The sequence below is a fragment of the Calypte anna genome, chromosome 2 (assembly GCF_003957555.1).
Source record: "Calypte anna isolate BGI_N300 chromosome 2, bCalAnn1_v1.p, whole genome shotgun sequence".
In the NCBI taxonomy this organism is placed as follows: Eukaryota; Metazoa; Chordata; class Aves; order Apodiformes; family Trochilidae; genus Calypte; species Calypte anna.
In genome coordinates this window covers 37,627,944-37,642,551 of record NC_044245.1, presented here as the reverse complement: position 1 = coordinate 37,642,551, position 14,608 = coordinate 37,627,944, and positions in this window count along the sequence as shown.

Genomic DNA, 14,608 nt, shown 5'->3' with positions numbered 1-14,608 from the left:
TTGCCATATAGTGATGGGCTGCAATTTATTCAGAAACAATCTGGCTCTTGAAATGAATTTGGATAAAAGTCTGCTCCCTGAGTCTGCCACAAGCCTTTCATTCTGATCTTAAATACAACAAAACCTCCCTATCCATTTTCTACATAGCCATCAGTGTTCCACTACCAAATGGATATTATCAACAGAGCTTTAAAGATACCTGTCATCACAACAATAGCACAGAAGTATAGATTTTATGAGAGAAAAGAAATAACAAGTGAGTCACTTCTTGGCTACACTATATTGCAGTGTTGTGCACAACAGCGTAGGTCCTGTTGCTTTATCTAGTCTAGTTTTAGGCATCGGGAATTGCAATTTCCCTGGGGAGCCCATTCCACAGTCTATTACATTTCCTTCTTCGCAAGCTTTTCCTGATGTTCACTCCAAACATCCTTATACCAGATCATTCCAGATCACCTGCTGCACTGAGTACCTTTTAAAGTCAGTGAAATCCAAGTCCCTTAGGGGATTTTAAATACCCTGTGGATTGCAGTTCTAAACTTTCGAGTGCAAGTTGTTTTGCAATAGTTACTTGAGTTACATGCCAGTTATGGAATAAGTGCATATTACAATATTCAGTTAATGCTTTACTTTTAGTTAGTGCTTTACTTGGAAAATCAGGGTTTAGATTTGCTTTATAGAATGCTGTTCAAATATTTCCTTTTCTGAAACACTGGCTCTAGATTTTGCCTGGAATTACTCTCACTCAGTGCAAACAAGCAGTCCAGTTTTGCAGATCTTCTGAATGTAGAGCACTTGAATATTTTTGTTAGGTCCAAATCGTTATCAGACTGATTCTTTAGGTTGCCCTAAGTATTTATTTCAGGTACTCAAATCAGAGAGTTTTGCCATCAAGGTCTGACAGGGTAGTACATATGTCCACCATCTTCTCAAGCTTCTGTGTAACCCAGTAATGTAAGGACCCTATACAGACTTTCTTTAATGCATTTTTGCCATTTGGTGATGCAATTCAGGTGTCTTTTTCTGCCTGGTCTCAAAATTTCTTTGTTACTCCCCTCTGAGCAATTTACAGTCCTCTTATTCTAAAACAGAATATGTTTATATGTTGACCCTGAGATGAATATCCATCTGTGTCTCAACCAACATATGACTTTGATGCTTGCGGTCTGATATATCATGGTAGAGAATGTACAGATCATTATAAAAGAGGTCTGAAGAGAGGCGAGTAAAGAATTATTTCCTCTAAAAGACTACAGACCACTCTTAACCTGGCCACTTGGGTGCAAGGAGGTTTTCTGGATACCCAAAGTTTTTGTTTAGCTCTTTTCTAGCCAAAGGGATCTCTACCACCGTGAGAAGCAGTGAAAATTGCCTTAAGCCAAGTAGGTCCTTCAGGACCTACTATGACCAACAAACTACTTAGATAGTCCCATTTTTTAAGTTGTAAACTTGGTATGAATTTCCTGGTATTTTGGTGTCCCCTGTGGATACTCCATGAATACACCAAATTTGACTGGAAAATAGCTGATACTGTGTCAAAGGACTTCTAAAAGTGGATGTAATAGATGTTTATTTTAAAGCAGGTCTACAAATGCACATTTCAGATTAAAAGCTATTATCAACAAGAAATTAAATAATTGATATTTTAATCTCACCTGTATATTACTTTTGAATGTTATATCTACATCTGTACATGAGGACAAAGTGGAGTAATGCTCCTCCTCTCTTGTGTATTGCAGCACTACATAGCAGCAAAGAGTAATGCTGCCTTTTTCCTCCAAGAACCCTAAGGGCTATTGATGAATGACTCCTCTGGAAGCTTTGCCCATGCTAAAGCAAGCACAGAAGAGGCAAACCTGAATTCCTGCTGCCACCAGGGCTTCCAGGCAGCTGCTGGGGACGGAGAGGAAATGTTGCTGGGCATTGGGTGAAGGGCATCCCCATGCTTATTCTCCCTGCCTCTATCCAAAATATCCCAGGGCTAGGGAGGTATTTTCCAAGCAGAGAGGTCTGAACCTTTGCTATTGGCCTGCAGCAGCTGCAATCACACTGCTAGCTGGCAATTACCTCTCCATGTAATGTGAAGCGTGCAAAATCCAGCAGCCTTTTGGCCTTTTGTATCAATAAGTGTGTTCTGCAGTAGTTTCTTTATGAAGGCTGGAGAGTGCAAGCTCCTAAGTGGTAATACCTTTTAGATGGCCTGAAGTTACAATAAAAAGAAAATTAAACCTTTTAAAAAGTCTTTAATGAAGCGATACGGTAATTAAATTCTAATTAACCAAAGGAATGGTTATTTCCTACTCTCATATGCACATGTAAAACTTGTGCTGTTGCACCTAGTTCAGTTAAGGGTTTCAGCAATGCCACATCCACATAATTACACATTTTAGAAAATCACATAACAAGCAAAAATTTGAGGGGGTCTTTGTGAGAAGACAACAAGCAGTCTCTGAATGTCTCAGAGTCACTGACGCTTAAGCACTGAAAAGCAAGCAAATACTACAGAGCTGATTTTATCAATGAGTAACATTCAGAATTTGATCAGTAATTTGAGATCAATCCTTGCCTATTAGATCTTGATCAGATTTTTTACCAATAACATAACCAAGTCTCTGGCTACTATGTGGGCTAGACTGTCATTTATGAGCTCCTGCACCTGGAACTGAGACTTCCAGAGGGCAGTTTGTCCTCTGCCTCATTTCTAGACTTATCTCTGTCACAGAGAAACTCTGGTAAAGTTTACAAAGAAGTGTTCCTTAAACTTGCAAAAATGTGAGTGAGAGACTCTTATATTTTTATACTTTTTTTTATATTTAGATTGGAGTGTCTTACACGTAAGTCCCTCTGACACAACTTTGAAAGAAGGACATAAGCAGATGAACTTAATCTTCCACTCCTTCCAGAGACTGTCAGTTTATTAAGACATATTCCTTGTGCAGTTATATAAAAAAAATAAATATTAATGTCGAGAATAGACATTATGACCTCTTCTAAAATTTAAGAAATTAAGGAATTTTAAAACAAACTGCCTAACACTTTCAAAAGCAGGGATTGGCCAAGCTACAATCAAAATATACCATATCAAACTTCACATCTCTCGAGGGGCTTATTGAAAATAGAATGAAAGGTAATGATTTCATATCAGTTTATTTTCACGACCTCTCACATCTCACTTCATGCTTAATCTTTTCTTTAATTACACATCACACATTTAAGACTTAGTGAAAGTTATTGAAAATCAATAAGGTTATAAATGTATGATTGGTAATTACTCCACAAGTTGTAAAATATCTTATTTACATAATTCATTTACTGGCAACTTGAATTTTAATTAACCTAGAATGAGAGCTTCAATGAAATTGTAATTAAGTGTGTTAAATTGAAAAAGTTGTCAAATCTTGCACTTAGTCATGCAACTGTGAGTTCATTGTCTATTCAGAAAGATTAAGAACTGTTCAATTAAGGAGATGGATTTAATCCTTAATTCCCAATGTATTATATAAATCTTTGATTTTTTTTTTAATAAATTCTGTTTAAAAATTGGTAATGATCAGAATCATACAAAGTTACTAAGTTTTGCTGACCAGATTTTTCCCTATAGTATTCAATAGAAACAGATGTCATAAAACACAGCTAGAAGGAAAAAAATTAGTGAAGAAGCAGGGACATTAACACCTCCTCAAATTTTCCATTCTGAGACTGTAAATATGAACAGAAGAGTACCTTGTCCTTCCACTGCTTTAACTGGGAATATCAACTACTTGCTTCCTTTTATTTTATAAACAAAAGGCTTAATTACAGCCTAAGAAGCCAGTGCTGGTAAACTCAGTATCAAGATTTTCCACAACTAGAGGGACCAGAGATGGGGAAATTATGCAAGAAAAGTAAATTTAGCTCTTACAGTAGAAAGAAACTTGAGTTAGATATTTACCTACCTGTTCAGCTGTAGTAGTTTATACATAAAATCAAATATGTAAAATTCCCTTTCTCAGCTATCTCCTGCTGACAGTTCTTCGTACATGGGATGAAATTTCCCTAATCTTTGATTTGACATTGATGTCTGTATTCATGGAAAGAAATTTCCTAATGGCTTTTCCTCCAATTTTTTTATTGTAATGTTTTTCAGAACACATTATTAGTATTCCTCTGGAATATTTAAAAAAAGCTGTGTTATTTTATGCCAGTTATCTGTGCTCTGACACAACCAGTCTTTTCAGAAAAACCCATAAAAATGCAATTGCTTTTCAAAGGGCAATCACATTGGAAGTCATGTCATCTTATTTATAGCCTTCCTAAGCTTGTTATTTTTTGGCATAAATATTTAGGTTAAGTTAATAATGAGAAAGCTGTTTCTTTATAACACACAAACCTGGAGGGTTTTGTCACACTTGAGCAAAAAAGGCAGACAAATATTATCTTTCACCTGATTTTCAATGTAGTGGCTGAGATTTAGAGAAAAGATATAATTCAGTTATTTCAAGGCACTTCTATGCCAGTATATACCCCACAAGATGTAATAGAATTTGTCTGCTACACCATTTATGCAGCATGCTGTCTGGCACAATGTTCCCTCTAGACAGAAGGTGCTGACATATTAAAGCAGCAAGCAACAAGCATTTGATCTTCTGTTTATATTTCTTTTCTCAGAAAAACAAGAGAGCCAATCCAACAGAGATTTGGTTGCCACTGTGCTAGCAAAGCTCCTGACCTGAGGGAGTAAGCTGGAATTTTATCGTTTTATTGTCTCAATAAATATAAATACAGCATAATCTTTAAAGATAAAACAAAAAACAAAAAAATCCTAGAGAATATCTATTTCGCATTTACATTTCAGGTGCAAGTCAATTATGCTGTTTTGTATTATCACACATGATGCCTGGCATTTTAGCCTAGCAAATCTGAGGCAGAAGTTTTCAAAAAGGAAAAGAATGTAATCATTTCCTTAATGGCTTCCCCTCCTATCATCAAGAAAATTCTGCATGAAGCATCAGAGCTAAAAGAGCTCCTAATATCAGACTAGCTTACTGTGGGAGCATACATCTGAGTGACACAGATTGTGCTGAGTGAGAGAGAACATTAAGTTTATATGCAGCAAGGATCATGAGGTTCTATCCCCTCTACCTTACTAGATTTTAACAAAATTATGTACTGGATGAAAGTGTCATTAATCTCTCATGTCTCCAGATTTATGTCCTTAGACTGAAAATGCTAACTAATTTTATTTTCACAATCAGATAGCATGGTTATAATGCACTGGATATATTTTACTGACTGTAGTATTGGTCTTAATTAAATGAGGTGAAAGAATAGGGCAAATGGAGACAAATACAAGGAAAAACTTTAACAGGTACTATTTTTGCTCTGAAAAAGGGGAATTCATCTCTGTTCCAAGCTACAGGCTACTTCAAGAGTACCTGAACATGATAATTGAAAACTATCTTTGGTATCTCTGCTGCTCTGAGTGAAAGAGTGGCATGTATTTGGCAAATCTACATCACTTTAAAATGAATAAAAGGTTAAATAAAAAGTTAATAAAGTTGTTTTTTATTTTTTTGTAATAAAAGTTAATAAAAAGTCACTCTGTACTGATCCATGTCTAAAATGATGTTTCAGAGTAAGATGAACTCATTCTTCTATAGGAACTCAGCAACCTGTTTGTAGAATTTTTTAATATATCTCTCTATAAACAACCCATTATATTTTAGTTCCACTCAGGCATTACAGCAAAATTGTGCTGGTTTAAGCCACTGCAAAATTGTATTATAACAATTATTCATGTTTTGAGTACTCTAATAAAAGACACTTGAACACAAAGTATTTTACACTTTTGGTGGATATGTATAGGCTTAAATAGAAAATATGAAGAATGAGTGCATATAAATAAATACTCACAGTATTCAGATGTCTGTTTTCCAGAGGAAGATGGTCCAAATAAACACGATAAAAAGAAAACCATAACTTTTCACTAGGCAGCATTACTGGGACCTCACAGTGTGGACAACTCTACTAGAAGACTTTTTCCCTTTTAAATACGTTGATTTTTTTGTCTCAGTGGTGTGGGTAGCACTGGCTATTAGAGCTGTGATAAATACACATCTATTTAAACTCTTAGCTCAAGAGTTACTTTCAAATGGAAAGTTTATTTATTAAATTAATCCTTGCTTAGGGGAAAACCTCTTTATCACAGGTGGAATGGGACAGACCACACCTGGGTTTCAGGGCTTTTCTGCTCTACTACTCCACAGCTGAAAAATTTCCCAAGGGGCTGAGCACATCAGGCATTTGCATGTGGTAATGTGAGTTGCTTTGAGAATTTGAAAAAAATTCTGTAGAAACCAAAAATGCCTGAAAGTATACCAACAATTAAACTCCAGAATTATCAGTGTAAAATAACTTCGAAGACAAGTAGAAGCCAAGCTACCACTCACAGCCAAGCCATTTGCCAAAAAAGTAAAGTCAGTTTGGAATAGTAAAGTTTGGGGTAAAGTTTGGTGCATAATTACCTGATTTATTGGATGGGTGATTAATTTTGGTAAGAAAGAGATCACCTGCTTGAATGGTTGATCTCTAATTTCCATTGCTTCCTCAAATGAGCAGGCTAACATCTTACTAGCAAATGCAGAAGCTTAGTACACTGTGGTTTGCAAGTAGAACATTAAAGAGTTTTTACCATGGTCTATGCTTACTACTTTCACGATCCCTTATTTATATGAATGACAATGAATGACAAAATTGGTTGCTGTTCAGTTGAATTTTCTTTTTAAAAGGTGTCAGGTCTTTCAGCAGTTTTACTGGTAGTCCAGCACCTCAAAACTGGGGGATCTGGGACAACTTGGATGCTACCCTTGTATGGCTGATCTCCTTGTTCTCCCCTCCCCTCGCCTCCTCTCCTCATCATTGGCACTTTTGATTCATCAGATATATCTTATCCTGTTCCAGGGAGAGACCCAAAAGATGGTTTAGCTTTGAGGAGACTTTAAGAGAAATCTCAGGACTCCTAAAAATTATTCCACAGCTTCATCAGCTCCTTAAATAAAGTCCACAATAAAATAAAAAATATCTCTGGATGTTTCAAAATTTGACACCAGAAAAGGAAGGTCAACTAATTCATATTTGTTCTGTATTGCTTTTATTTTTTTATGCTTTTATTTTAATTTCAACAATTTAAGGAAAGGTTAAGAAAGAAAGTATTTGGTAAAATGTATTCTTTAAAAAATATTGCAAGACTCCAAAGAAGAATAGCATGTTTTAGGTAAAGTAATTTCATTGTTGGTTTTTGGTTTTGTTGTGAATTGGTTTGTGTTTGGTTTTGTTGTTTTTTTTTTTTAGATTAAGATTTGCAGATAACTTTCATTACCTTCTGTTACTTGGACTCATGCCCAGGATAAATGGCAATGAATGAAAGCAGACTAAAAATTAGAAGTAGTATATTCTTCAGCTAGAATTCTTGATACACAGGAATTCATTGTATTTCTCAGGAATAAAAAATTGTGGTTTTAAAAGAAACTGAATCATCTGAATACCACCAGGGTAATTAACTTAATTAATCTACAGTTGTCTCTGTAAAACACCTACTGCTCTGCACAAAAAAATGATAGGGGCTTTCAATTGTAGAAAGGGATTTCTATTTTAGATGTCTGCCCAGTATGTGAGAATGTAATCCTTAGTGAGTTTTAAGATGGGTTAAATAAAAAGATATTAGGAAGCAATTTCCACTACATATAATTTTTGTGCATATCTCCACCTAAAAATCCTGCAAAGATTATAAAATTGCAGTTTCGGTATCATCTCAAATTATCAGATGTTATTTTCTCTAATTATGTCCACTCATCTCTGGGGTTTGAACTGGTGGGTTATCTTAATAGTAATTTAGTCTTCATTTGCAAAGTACATTTGCCTGATGCCAATGTAAGTTTAAAGTTGTTAAAAACTTTGATAACACTTTTTACAGCTTGTGTAATTTTTTATCTTCCCTATGCTCTTTAGCACTTAAATGCTCTTAAAAGTTGAGGAACAGTTCTGCACAAATAAGGGAAATGTACTTTGCTTTCTACTACTTTTTAACAACTCATAGCTGTACAGTTTATTCCATTACATGGAAATGCACAATCACAGGTACTTTTCGTGCATAAACAGCTGTCTAAAAGGGCACATTAGCCAAATCAGAGCTTCCTATGGCTGTTTGGAAGGAATTCATGCTGACCACATAATGCAGTCCAGGCTATGTAATCTCCCACACAAGCTCTTTGCATTGCTTTTTGTTTGCTGAAGACACCAAACTGTCATGAAGTCAACACACTGGAGGGAAGGGATACCATCCAGAGGTATTGACAGGCTCAAGAACTGGACTTGTGCATGAAGTTTAACAAGGCCAAGTGCAAGGTTCTGCAGCTGGTTGGAGGCAATCCCATGCATGAATACAGGTTGGGAGGAGAAAGGACTACAGACAGCCTTGAGGAGAAGGACTTGGGGGTGGGGGTGGACCAGAAGCTCAACATGAGCCATCAATGTGTGCTTGCTGCCTACAAAGAAAACCATGTCCTGGGCTGCACCAAAGCACAGACAGATGGTCAAGGAAGGTGATTCGCCCCCTCTAGTCTGCTCTTGTGAGACCCCACCTGGATTGCTGTGTCCAGTTCTGGAGTCCCCAGCATAAGAAGGACATAGAGCTCCTGGGATGTGTCCAGAGGAGAGGCATAGAGATGATCAGAAGGCTCAAGCACCTCCCTGTGAAGACAGGATGAGAAAGTTGTGATGAAGGGAAGGTTTCAAGGTGACCTTATAGTGGATTTCCAATATCTGAAGGGGCCTACAGGAAAGTTGGGGTAGGGATTTTTATTCAGGCCTGTAGTGAGAAGACAAGGAGCAACGGTTTAAAACTTGAAGGGGGGAGATTTAGGTTAGACATTAGGAAGAAATTCTTTAATCTGAGGGTGGTGAGACGTTGGAACAGGTTGCCCAAGAAAGTTGTGGCTGCAGCCTATCTGGAAGTGTTCAAGGCCAGGTTGGATGGGGTCTTGGTCAACCTCAGGTGTCCCTGCCTAAGCAGGAGAGTTGGAACCAGATGATCTTCAAGGTACCACACAAACATAGCCATTCTGTGATTATATAATTCATGGTGAGTTTCTGTGACTGAAGGATCTAGGCTCTACAATGTATGCAAGCTCCTCAAGGTCTCAGCCTAAATCTTGATCACCTGGAGTAAAGGATTTATTAACTCAGACGCTGCCACAAGAATAGGTCATGAGAGATGCTAGGAATCTGGATCAAACCCTCTTCCCTCTGTACCACAGCTACTTTTAAAGAAGGTAATATTTTAATGGGGCTATCCCTCATACTGCACAGATGTCCCTCCTAAATACACATTCTTTCTGTGTTGGCCAGTCTATTAAAAAATTTCCCTCTGCTCTGTTTCCTCACCTGCAATTAAGAGAGATGCTTTACCTGTAAAACAAAGAGGTCTTTTTATACAGTTTATACTTAGTAATGTACCAGATGACAAAACAAAAATATGCCACAAAGTTCTTAAGCTTAGGGTTCATATCATGCATTTAAAAATCCTCAGTGTATCACAGCTTGTTGTTTCTCAGAGTGATGTCATTGGCCTTTGTTTGGATGTCACCAGGAGAACAGAGAATTGAGTTACCTCAGCAACTGTTGTGAGTCAAGTCTCATTTTCTGACCTATTGAAATGCAAGGGGCGAAGTATTAAAATTAGTTTCTTTGGGCAGTCAGAACCCTATTGTAAAGTAGAATATCATTCTGCCTCTGAAGAATAGACATAATGATAAAACAAGTAGAATGATAATGGGTAGAGGCAGCAGCTAGAGGAGCATTGACAGTGCGCAGGACAAGAACAGCTGCATTTTTAATACCCAAAAAATTTTATGTCAGCCAGGTCACAACTTTGCCTTTAATTAGATGAAATGCCTTCTATTGGAAGCCACCTGCATATAGGTTAGGCTATATGCAGCCTGCTCAGCTCCCAGCAGGTAGTCTATTCTGTGAAAAGTACTTTTTGCTTATAAAGAAACCCCCCTGCAATGCATCTGTTGTGGAGTGTAGCTAATGTGTCATTCATATGCAATCATAAACAGCTTTAAAAGCACATTGATTCTGTTTATTTTTATTTGAACGATGCTTGTATATTTGAACATGTAGTTATTTCTTGAAATAACTGGGAAACAACAATCAAGAGAAAGCAGTTGATTAGCAATTTAAAGTAAAGCAGAATGGAAACATTTTTCATATACTGTCAAGATTTATTCTAAGTGCCTCTCGTTAAAATGGTATTGCTTACAGTAGCAGGCTGAAGTGATTCACTGAAATATTAATATGCATTGCTGAGTACAAGTGAAATCTATATTCGGTTACATAAGATTCCAGTGTTTTGTTGTTGATGGCCTTTCCTTTGAACATAAGCTTTTTCTGCACATCACATCATAGTCCATTAAAACATGAAACTCCTTTGACTAATGTCAAAGGCTCCTCCCCAAGGTCAGTGGAAATATACCAGCTTGAAGCTGGAAAGAAGACAGGAGAACAAAGCACTCAAGCGCTTAAGGTATTTTGAGGAATTGGAGCACAGCATCTTCTCCTACTGATTAATAACTTCCCAGGCTGCAGCTTATAGTTTATGAACTTAAAAATCTCTGAACAACTCTTGTGTGTGATACATATGTATTTACACCCAAGTAAAACTGAACTAAAAAGGAAATATGTAGAAATGTAGTCATGGACAAGACTGTCACAAGGAATTTCTGGGTAGCCACTGCAGTTTGATGTGAGTTTGCTGAGGAAATGGCTATTTTTAAAAATTATTATTTTTATTTTTTTGTCTAGGAATTCTATATTTGTTATACAAGCCCTTATAAATAGGAAGATACTTAAAAATATGAGTTTGTATAATAAATCTGTGTTATCCTTAAATTAAAAGTTATTTTTTTGGGTGCAATCTCTAGTCAAGCTCTCTTCAGACAGGTGCCAATCACCTCTCATGAGCTAGAAGACAGAGCCAGTTTAAAATCTGAGCTGACTCTTCCCAAAATCCGGTAAGTACTGCAAAATGTGACACTGAAGATAATATAAAAAACAACCATTCTTAAATCATAACAGAGAGCTGCACTCTGAAGACAGTGTGATATCTCCCAGTTCATGACTGATATATGAATCCAATGGTTCACCATGTTTTGTTTGATTAAATTTTTTTTAGTGTAAATTAAAGTTATCTCAGTATATTCTTAGATAATTATCTTTTTACTATCTTTTTTTATGTTGCTAAATGATTTTAAAACTATTCCTTGGAAAGGACTGGATTTCTATACTAATTGTAGCCATGTTTCTCTTTGGAAAAGATTACCATAGATGGTCAAAAGATCTTCACATACAGCTGTTATATCATCTAGAATCTAGATTCTTCATGTGCTCATAAGTATTTTTAATTTTAAATTTATAAACAGTTCCACTGTGCTTTCTTTCATGCTTGGAGCTGGAAGAGGAATTCAAAATTCAATGTGTGAGACTTACATATGATTCCAATGTGCTTTCTATCATCTAAAGTAAGGTAGAACTCTGCCCAGCATTATGTTAGATGGTCCAAAAAGAAGAGCCAGGAACATAAAGCACCAAAGAGCTAAATATTGTTCTAGTGTATACCACTAGCTGTATAAATAAACTAATTAAAAAGGAAAAGGAAAAAAAAACAAAAAACCTGAACAATCCCCTTAAAGCCCTCAGTAAAATTATAAATACTTTGTCTGTGTATTTATGTTTTAGAGACAAGTAGAAATTGTGATATGGGTGAAGGGCGCAAAACCAAATTGCATGGAATTCCAAAGCTCACATTCATCAGGGCAGTTATGTGGGATCAGATACACACATCTCCTTCTCTAAAATAAATTAAATATTGAAACAAAAAATAACTAACCTAACTGGTGCTATTTGTGCCAGATCTTGTCCTCCTAGTTTTCAAGAGAAGGCACATCAATAAGTGCTCATATTCACTCTGATCGAAATGAAGCTGTGACAAAGCTGGTGAAGTCTGATACTGGCACCAAGATGTGATCCTGAATGACTACATGTAAAGCTGTTTGTTGCTCATTTATGCTCAAAAATTCATGTACTATAGAATATGAAGCAACTAGAGGAAGGTCATCTAGTCAGATAGGTAGCATTCATTTTTTATGATACAGAAGTAAATGAGATATCGTGTCAAAAAAGTTTAAAGGGGAAAGTGACAAAAAAAATCATTCCACTGGAGTTGTTTATGCATATATTGCAGCAAAGACATCAGATGTACCCACACTTCCTCTGTGCTAGAGGAAGGTTCATAATTTTTGCTGACATGTGCTAGTATCATTACCCACTTGTTCTGGCATGTGTAACATATTCTTGAGAAGACATATTAAAGCTCAAGGAAAAGAAGAAACCTTAAAAAAAGGGTATGCAGATGGTTTCACTCAAGGGACTCTAATGTGGGCTCAAAGCATCTGTTCTAAGAAAACAACTGCTGAAGAAAATGGGATTATATGGGATTTGGACTGTTGCCACAGGTTGCACACATTCATTTGGGTTCCTGCAAAACATTAATGTGATATCTCTGGAACACTGAGGAAGCCTCTGGGACCTACAACTGGTACATCTTTCTGGAAAGATTTTGGAAAAAAACTCTCGAAAAATCTGGAGTTTAGAGAGTTAAAGTCCCCACCAGTGAAAACAAGTTGATTTTTTTCCCCATTTCGTAATTTTGTAGGATAAAGTCTTCAGCCTCAGTTTGGTCCATTCTTTAGAGGCACTGAGTAGTCTGCTTTAACTTGTGGCTTTGTCCGTAAGGCTCATACCAGGCAATGCCTCACTAAATAATTTCCTGGACAAATAAGACTCCAAGCTTAGCTTGAAATGAGGTTTTTCAGACCATACCTACATTTATGGGAAAGGCAATGAGGTAGGAGAAGGTGTAGACCGTGAAACTATTTGGGCTGAATACCTTTTCTTACACAGCAGTGGAGTGAGATGAAGTGGGAGGAAAAATTCTCCAAACTGTCCTGGCCATGTGGAGTGATTGCCCACTAGATAATACTAATTGAGATCCTTCAGTGTATTTTTGGTTTATTTTAATCTGAAAAGAATATGACTTATGTGCTCTGCAATGTAAACAGAAATATGGCAGGTAGGGGCACATGGAAGATCTGCTTCAAAAATCAATTCCTGTGAGATACTTGAGGCCTTGAGCTAGGTTGCTCTAGTGGAGGTGTCCCTGTCCATGGCAGGAGGGTTGGAACTAGATGACCTTTAACATCCCATTCAACACTAGCTATTCTCTGATTCTATATATGTTATAGAAACCACAACAATAATATTATTGGCTTATTTGTCACACAGGTTTGGGCATCTGGAGGAGAGGAAAAGTAGCTGTGACCTGTTCACAGTATTTATGTTGATGTTCCATCCAAGAACAATTGACCAAAATTCAATGAGCCTGTTTTCAAGTTTCTATGCGAATGGAACTGCTTTGCTTCTGCAGTTCTCCATCCCCGAGCACCTTCAACTACTGAAGGTATTTGATGACTACAGGTCAGAACACCTAAAATTTAGGACCATTTTAACCAATGTTCTTCACTTAGTCAATGTAAACATGTAGGAATCTCCAAGAGTAACCCAGATTACTTGAACTGGATGCCTAGTGAGTAATTCTTTATTTTTTATTTTTTTAATGAATGTTAGTACTAAACTCCTGAGTTGTGATAATAACATAAATGTAGAGAATGATTTTTAACCCTCTTTTCCTCAAACAGTCAGGCAATGATGCTGGCAAATCAAACACCAAAACCCAAAATCGAGGCTGACAAACTGTAAATTTTGAAGAAACTAAATGGGAACAACAAGTTACCATGGACATCATGATTTTAAATAGAAGAATTCTATTCTTTTTAGCAGTGTACCTGTTCATCCTGTTCCTTCCTTCAGCTGTGTGGGCACATTATTATTTTCTTTGCATCAGTACTGAGTTTATATATGGGCCCTCCATTAAATTCTGCCACATCCTCTGCTCTTTTTCAGCCCCACCAAATTATTCATTGCTACAAAAATCTGTTCTAAGTAAAACATGCAAAGCACCAGGAAGAAAAATGCTCTACAACAATGCACCACTTTTAGAGTATGTGAAATTTTGTTTCTAATCAACAGTGTCCTTATTTTCCACCTCAGTGATCTTCTTTAATCAGTTCTCCAATTTGTAAATCTTTTTTTTTTTTTTTTTTTTTTAAGGATTTCTTTCCCCCTACACCTCGTCCTTCTCTTTTTCTCCTTCAACTCTTTCAGCTTGTAGCAATGGTACAAAATTCTGATGAGCAAGACTTGTCTCCAGCCAGGTAATCATTTTTAGGCACCAAACAATGACTGCACTTCTAAGGGAAATCTGCAGGTTGAGCAAACCTTAAAAGTACAGTGAAAGCTTTTGCTACACACGCGTTTCAGGTACATCCACCACTCAGCTTCTTCCTGTACTCAGAACAGCTCGTACAAGGATTTGCTTCATCTCTGATTGCACAAGAATGATACTCTTTCTCTATTTTAGATAGTATTTTGGCCATCATCTGGACATTACAGT